We start from the raw sequence: 8,702 nt of genomic DNA on the forward strand, positions 1-8,702 counted from the left end.
GGAATTTGCTTGTTTATTTATCTCCTTTGCAGGCATTATCCCCTGGAGCCCGTCCCATGCAGCCAGCCCCAGCCGTTTGTGAAGTGCTCTGCACAAGCGAAGATAAATCTCTTCAGATCCTGACCTCAAGCAGCTTAGACTCTAGTAGTTGAAGTTAGATAGGTACCTAAGACCCCATAACATGAAGTTGCAAGTGTTGTGTCATATGACGAAAAACTGGGAAGCAAAAGGGATTACTTTCGGCAGTGGACTAGGGCCAAATTTCACAGAAGGTTGTCACGGTGAAGGGAACGCTGATCTTGGCAGTAAGAAGGCACTGGAGTGCAGGAAGCCAGTTAGAGGCTACCGACATTTTTGTGGATTGCATCTCATATTGAATATATGCCATTTCATAATGTAACAACTTAGATTGCTCATATGTATGGAATGAATGTGGATAAACAACTCGTGGTATATTCAGACAATGGAATACTATCCAGATACAAAAAGAACAACCTGCTGTGTTGACTCATGCTACAGTAGGTATGAATCTCCCAAACATTATTCTGAACAGGAGAAACTGGGCATAAAATTGGGAAGACTGTATGATTCTGTTTATATGATGAAATTCTAGAAGAGAGTAAAGCCATCTATGTTGATAGAAATCAGATCGGTGGTTGACCAGGGTATGGTGGTACAGGTGTTGACTGAGTGCAAATGAGCAAGAGGACGCTGAAAAGATATTCTATATCTTCTTTTTTTTTTAGATATTCTACATCTTAAATGGGGTCAGCGGTTACATAGATGACTAAGTTTGTTAGAATTCATCCATTTCTATGTGTAGACTATAGAAATTTTAATGTATGTAAATTACACCACAATAAAGTTTACTTAAAAATTAGGAATCCGTAAAGCATACAAAGATACTATGGTCAGCAAAGTACTTGATTTGTAATTGGTCATTTCTAAATTGTGTTAATTCATCATTAAATGTAGTTTAATAAAGCAAATAAGCCTGCTTTAACTAAGAATTGTGACCTTCTTCAAAACAAAATGAGACATGGTGGATAGAGTGAGTCACTCACATATTTTCTGAGTGAATGAATGGAAGGGAGTAAAGGGAATATTCAAAGAAACAATGACTGGAGAATTTTCCAGAACTGATGAAAGTCTTGAATGTACACAAAGTATAACATGTGCCAAGTATGGATAAATAAAAATGCTTATCTCTATTCATAGACTTAAGCTACTACAGAAAAATAAGGGACACTAGCGATTCTAGTGGGAATAAAAAAGAAAAAGTGACAAAAGTAGATGGATCGAGACAGCTAAGTGGCAATTAGGAGACTTGCAAAGATCAGTTGATCATTTCTCCAATTAAGCCTTTCAAATGCTACCTAACTCTGCTCAAGTTTTCATTATTCTTGGTACTTTTATTTGAAAACCAGCCCATTTTTCTCTGGTCCGTAAAACAGGTAACTTTCTCAAATGAAGCTAGCATGATAACTGTGAAATCGTAAAGGAAGTTACAGCAGCTCTGAAGAGCAGTTTGATTTGCTCTTTCAGTGGAAATTGAAAGAAAATTCCTTGATAGGCAAAATTTCCCATAAAATCTTGCTATAGCAATGAGCCCGGTAGAGATTTTTTCCTTCAGAATTCAGGCAAGCTCCCTATAAACTAGGAAAAATGTTATAAAAATGAAATTGAGATAAAAGACCACAAGTAGATTGGAAGGTGCTTAAAAATAGAACAGGGCACCATGCCATGGGTTAGTGATAATGGAATCTGTCTACTTTGGCCACCTGATTTTATTATTCCGTAATCATTTACATAATTATCTGCTTAAGCCACACATTTGTGTGTGTTTCTCTCGTGCATTCAGATTTAAGGAATAATTTTGTTTTCTATAAGTAGATAAAAAGGACTAAGAGATAGATATTTGAGAGAGAGAGAGAGAGAGAGAGAGAGAGAGAGAGAGAGAGAGAGAGAGAGAGAGAGAGAGAGAGAGAGAGAGAGAGAGAGGAATAAATTCAGGGGCGCAGTCTCATCCTTTATCCTTGCCTGTGTCTAGATCCTTGTCCGATTTTCTCCTGCCTTGGGCAGAGATCCCGGAGACCACAGGTTCAGTTATTAAGCAAATTCCTTACTGATGATTCGAACAAGGGATTTGGTTATGTCTAATCTGGGAGAAATGCGGTAGTTTCCATTCGTCTGTTCAAAGGCTCTGCTGAGGTTAGAGTGGCAATCAAGGTCACTCAGCGTTCTAAGAGGGAGCCGTCCCCTCCCCCCCCTTTTCTCTAACACAATGAGAGCATCAGGGCACTACCTTTCTTTGGACAAATTGATCTTTCCATAAAGTGCCTGGAGTTAATTTCCTTTCCCTGAAAAATGTAGCGTGTCTCCAGACATGTACCAAAGGGAGGAGTTCTGAATCCTGTCTGAACAAGTTCATACTGACTCCATCCCGCCACAGATTTCGAGTTAATTTTATTTACTTCCTACTCAAGAATTAATTCCGCTTTGATTGCTCATCAGTCAGTGGGGTCACTGTGGACATTTACGTGATTATATTATCCCCTTGGTGGCAAGGAAGAAGGGAATAAACAGTAGGTTCTCCTTTGAAAGATAAACCCTTAAAGAACTGTCCTTTTCTTACTACTATAAAAAAGATTCTTGAATTTATTTGGACCTTGGACCAAATTTTTGGGAAGCATCTGCTCATGAGTTGTTTTTCATTTTTTTTAGTGCTTGGGTTGCTCAGTACCCACTTGCATTAGGGAAAGTGACCAACTTTCTTTCTTTCTTTCTTTCTTTTTTTTAATGCATTGAGTGAATATTTTTTAGTGGAATGGTTGAATTTCTTTAATGATTTTTAAAACCATACTTTTAAGAGCTTTTTTGGTGGTTTTTCCAGAGCTTGCCATATACATCTTAATTTATTGGAATCTACATCTTCAGCTTTATATTAACTTCATTCCAGTTAGATGTAGAAATGCTGCATTTTACACAAACAGAATCATATCATTTGTGATCTTCTGTGACAGGTGTCTTTCACTTAGCATGATGTTTTCAAACTTCATTCATAACGTAGCGCACATCAGTGCTTTATTCTTTCTTTTTAAATTATTACCAATAGTATTTTATTTAAAACAGACCCACATTTTTAATCTATTCATTTGGTAGATGGGCATTTGGATTGTTACCACTCTTTGGCTATTATGAATAATCTTGTTATAAGCATGTGTGTGCAGATTTTTGTGTGAATGTATGTTTTCAATACCCTTGGGTATATACTTAAGAATTGAATTGCTGAGTCATATGGTAACTCTATGTTTAGCATTTTGAGGGATTACCAAACTATTTTCCAAAGCAGCTGCACCAGCAATGAATGAGGGTCTGATTTTTCACATATTCATAAAAGCTTGTTATTGTCACCCTTTTTATTTTAGCCATCCTTGTGGCTGTGATGTGGTATCTCATTGTGGTTTGATTTGCATTTCCCTTATAACTAATGACATTGAACAGCTTTTCATGTGCTTCTTGGCCATTTGTATATCTTCTTTGGAGAAATATCTATTCAAATCTTTGCCCATTTAAAAATTGATTTGTAAGTCTTTTATTGTTGAATTCTAAGAGTTCTTTACATAGTCTCAATATAAGTCCCCTGTCAGGTGTAAGATTTGCAATTTTTTCCATTCTAGGTTGTCTTTTCACTCTCTTGATAGTGTCCATTGAAGCACAGAAAGTTTTAATTTTGATGTAGTCCAATTTGTCTTTTTTTTGTTGCTTGTGCTTTTGATTCGTATCTAAGAAATCATTGCCTACTCCAAGGTCACCAAGGTTTACTTCTATATTATATTTTAGGAATTTTATAGTTTTAGCTCTTTCATTTAGGTCTATGATTCATTTTTAATTAATTTTTGCATGTGCTATGACATGGTGGTTCAACTTCATTTTTTTTATTTGCATGTGAATATCCAGTTGTACCAGAACCATTTGTTGAATAGGCTATTCTTTCCCCATTGAATTGTCTTGGAATCTTTGCTGGAAATCAATTGACCATAAATATAAAGTTTTATTTCTGGACTTCAGTTCTATTCTATTGATCCACATGTCAATCCTTATGCCAGTGCCACGCTGTCTTGATTACTGTAGGTTTGTTGTAAGCTTTCAAACTGGGGAGTGTGTTTCCTCCAATTTTGTCCTTCTTTTTCAGAATTATTTGGCTGTTCTGGACTCCTTACATTTTCATATGAATTTTATGATCAGTTTGTCAGTTTCTGAAAAAAATTCCAGCTGGGATTTTGATAGATTGCAATGTATCTGTAGATCAATTTGGGAGGTATTGGCATTTTAAGTATTAAATCCTTTGATCCATGAACATAGGATGTCTTTCCATTAATTAGATTTTTTTAAGTTTCTTTCCAAAATGTTTTATAGGTTTCAGAGTACAAGTTTTGTACTTCTTTTGCTAAAATTTATTACCAAATATTCTGGTTTTTTAATGTTATTATAAATAGAATTGTTTTCTTAATTTACTTTTGGATTGTTCCTTGCTAGTGTACAAATATATGATTGATTTTTATATATTGATTTTGTATCCTGACACTTTGATGAACTTGTTTATTGTTTCTAATTATTTTTTTTAGTGGATTATTTTGGATTTTGTGTGTACAAGAGCATGTCATCTGCAAATAGAGATTGTTTTAATCATTTTTTTCCAATCTTTTTCTTGCCTAAGTGCTCTGGCTAGGGCCTCCAGTACAACGTTCAATACAAGTGGCGAGGACAGATATCTTTGTCTCCTTCCTGGTCTCAGGGGGAAAGCTTTCAGTTTTTCTCCATTAAATGTGATGCTAGCCATGGGTTTTCCATAGATACCTTCTGGCAGCAGGAGAAAGTTCCCATCTAGTTTGTTGCCAAAGTACTAGTTAACTACTCTTTGTAAAGAAGTTGAGTCAGTTCCCATTTTCAAAAGTTTTATTTCTTCCCTTACCCTTCTTCCATTTTTCATTCCATTTTTTTATTTACTCAGAAAATGTTTAGCCTATATTCGGTAACAGAAATTAATTGTCTCATAGGGCATTCTCTTTCCCCACCCTCTGTAGGCACCAGAATTTTGCTCTCTCCTCCCTTCTTTCTTAGTATATGATGAGTTACTAATAATTTGTACTTAGTATAGAGCTAAATCAAGGTATCCTTGGCTGAGGGGGATTACATTTGAACCTTTCTCAAATTAATATATCAAAGACATTTTCCAGTTATGGAATTTCAGGCATTAGTAGTGATCATTTAAGCTGCCACCTACTCTGGTTAGATAAAATAAGTTGATCTTTGATATGAAATTATCTTTAGCAAAATGGTAGTACAAAAGCTCTTTCAGAGTTGCATAGAGTAATTCAGCCACTTCAAGAGATATTCAGTTCCCTATCTGTTTGTGTCATGAAGTTTTTGAAATGAACCCCTTGAACTCTGAGTTTGGGTGACAGTCAGCCTGGTAGCTAAGTAAACAGTGACATGAATGTCCAACCTTCTTTCAGAAAGGATTTAATGCCACTTAAGTGCTGAGGAAATTGGGATGCTGGGAGAGTGTGAGCAAGAGAGACAAGCTGTATGAAACCTATGTGGGGTATGAGAATTCCTTGGGCCAGGGTTACTGGAAGACTCTACCTCCTTCTGGAAATAGATGCTACTACCCAGCTAGGCAGGGGATGTGGAAGGTGATGGCACCCCCTCTTCAGCTGGTGCACGTGTGGTGAAGCTGGCTTGAATCCCCTGGTACAGTGACAGTGGCTGCTCTCCCAAGCCCCACACACCAGAGCCAGCACAAACCCTCCAGGGCCCGGAGGGTCGACGTTGTGAGGGGAAAATCCACACAGTCCATCCTCCAACATTGTGCCTCCGTTCCCACCCCAGGCATCTATGGGTCTCTGAGGGTACAGGTAGGGATAAAAGACTTCAAAGTCACTGCCAGCTAGAGTCAAATGAGTGTGAGGGGGTTTGAGGGGAGAAAGCTGTGAAATCACGCTCTCCAAATGTCAGCCTGGGAGGTTAAGTGAGTGAGATGTGGAGTAAGACTGCTCAGCTCAAATCCTGGCTCTGCCATGTCAGCCTGCTGCCTGGCGTAGGGGAAGAGCTCAGACAACACCACCTGTTCCGAGGATTGATCTGCCTCATCCAACAAGTGGAGCGCAGGGTCTCACCAGCTTTAAATCCTAATTCAAAAAGAGAAAATGAACCTTAAAAATGTTAGGAATAGATTCTTACCCTACACTGATCAATAGTATATAATAAATGCAATAGGCGAATTTATTGCAGTGCTAAAATGTCTACCAATCATAGTGCACGTATATTCTTTTTCAGAGAACAGCGGTTTAGCGCAATGAGAATATTATATGTGCAGGTCAATGTTCTGTATTACATATGTGACTACTATTTCATATTTTGTTATTTATCAACCATACCAGATTATTTCCACTAAAAAGATTCATTTATGCTATTGATTGGTTGGGAACTAGGAACCTGAATGTCAGATGGCATAATGGATTCTTCTTAGATGTGTTTGTATGACTTCCTTGATGTCCAAGGACTCTGAAATTAATCTGGTTTGTTAGACAGTTTTTACTAATCCATTTTACACCATTGTGGGATAACTTAATGTACTTTCTGAGTTTTATTTGTTTTAAGATTTTATTGGGGAGTTGGGGGAGGGGAACAGACAAGTTGCTGTCCTTTTTGTTCTTCAGTCTAGTTGTGGAGGACATCACTTCACTGGCCCATGTTGGTATTATCATTGTGCTCTTCCTGGGTGAGGCAGATCAGTCGCCGACCACTGGACAGCCGCTCACAACAGCTCACCGCAACTCATGAAAGCGCACGCCTGCTGTCGGCCAGCCCCACTGCAGCCTACTCAGCTGTTGCTGATGACTCACGGCAGCCCAGCTCCAGGTTGAGCTGTTGTTCACCATCTTAGCTGTAGAGGGCGCAGCATCACTTGTCCTCATGTGGGATTCGAACTGGGGTCTTGCTGCTCAGAGCTGGTGTCCCAAGCCAACTCTTAACCAACGTGCCACTCGGCCGGCCCCTTCTGAGTTTTTAATAAGCCCCCATTTTGCTTCCCAAAACCATCCACAAATGCACACTGGCTGCCTCATCACTTCTGATGTGATTTCATTTTAAAGCTTCTACATTTGTTAAATATGATTCCACTGCAATGGATGTAAAATCAAGTCCCAACTTCCTGTCAAATAAAAATGACCTCGTGTCTAACTAGGAAAAAACTGGAGACTATGTAATAGAATCAGAGCTGTGTTATTAAGTCAAAATTACGGCCATTATTCCTTTTTGTTTGTTTGCTTCTTATCTAAGATGGTTCTTCCGCATGCTGCAAAGACAAACTGAGAACCGGAAGCTGTGGAAAGCTTACCTCTTCGAAACTTCCTCAGGCCCTGAGCTTCTGTTTTGTTTCAATTGCTGGAGCAGGGGCGTCCCTGTTTTCCAGCTAAGATGGCAGAAAAACATGTATTTTTATTTAGGAGAGCTACTTCTAAAAGGAAATTACATCTGTTTAGTCATTTACTGAAGCTTCAATCCTTTTTTCAAAAAGATTTTTATTAAAATATAGCTAACATACAATATTAGTTTCAGGTGTGCACCATAATTATTCAACATTTATATACCTAAAGAAGTGATCACGATGATAAGTTCAGCAACCATCTGACACTGTACTATGCTATCACAATATTCTTGACTACACATATTCCTATGCTGTACATTGTATCCCCACGGCTTATTTGTTTTATATCTGGAAATGTGAAACTCCTATTCCCCTTCACCTTCCCCCTGCCTTTTTAAACTTTTTCAATTACAGTTGACATTCAATATCATTTTATATTAATTTCAGGTGTACAGCATAGTAGTTCAACATTTATATAAATTAAGAAGTGATCCCGCTGACTAGTCTTGTACCATATGTCACTATGCATAGTTATTACCATGTCATTGACAATATTCCCTGTGCTTTACTTAGCATCCCCATGACTACTTTGTAACAACCAACTTGTACTTCTTAATCCCTTCCCCTTTTTCACCCATCCCGCAATCCCTCTCCCATCGGGCAACCATCAAAATGGTCTCTGCATCTATGAGTATGTTTCTGTTCTGCTGGTTTATTTATTTTGTTCTTTAGATCCCACATATAAGCAAAATCACATTGCATCTGTCTTTCTGTGTCTGATATACTCCACTTAGCACAATACCCTCCAGGTCCATCCATACTGCCACAGATGGCAAGAACTCATTCCCTTCCATGGCCAAGCAATATTTCATTGTATATATGTACCACCTCTTCTTTATCGATTTTTCCATCAATAGACACCCAGGCTGCCTCCATATCCTGGCCATTGTAAATAATGCTGCAATGAACGTATGGAGGCACGCAACTTCTGAAAGTATTGTTTTGGGTTTCTTTGGATAAATACCCAGAGTGGAATTACTGGGTCTTTCTTTGTCTCTTGTTATAGCCTTTGTTTTAAAGTCTATTTTACTACCCCACCTTTTTTGTTTGTTTGTTTCCATTTTCATGAAATATCTTTTTCCATCCCTTTACTTTCAGTGTGTGCCTTTTGATCTGAAGTGAGTCTCTTGTAGGCAGCATATGTAAGGACTTTCATTTCTTATCCATTTATCCACCCTATCTTTTTTTTTTAATTGGGGAATTGGGG

At 38.0% G+C, this 8,702-nt stretch overlaps 1 long non-coding RNA gene across 2 annotated transcripts in view; it reads left to right on the plus strand.

Moving 5' to 3' along the window:
• The window catches only part of LOC109384681 (uncharacterized), a 60,266-nt gene that overhangs the window by 13,360 nt on the left and 38,204 nt on the right, over nt 1-8,702 (plus strand). Inside the window, exon 3 of one of the 2 annotated variants that reach the window (XR_002124462.1) lies at nt 33-1,059. The exons of the other annotated variant lie outside the window; for it this stretch is intronic. This is a non-coding gene — a long non-coding RNA (uncharacterized LOC109384681). Of the gene's footprint in view, nt 1-32; nt 1,060-8,702 lie in introns of those variants that run through there. 2 annotated transcript variants of the gene reach the window in all.

This window comes from Hipposideros armiger, unplaced genomic scaffold (genome assembly GCF_001890085.2).
Source record: "Hipposideros armiger isolate ML-2016 unplaced genomic scaffold, ASM189008v1 scaffold_98, whole genome shotgun sequence".
Lineage (NCBI taxonomy): Eukaryota > Metazoa > Chordata > Mammalia > Chiroptera > Hipposideridae > Hipposideros > Hipposideros armiger.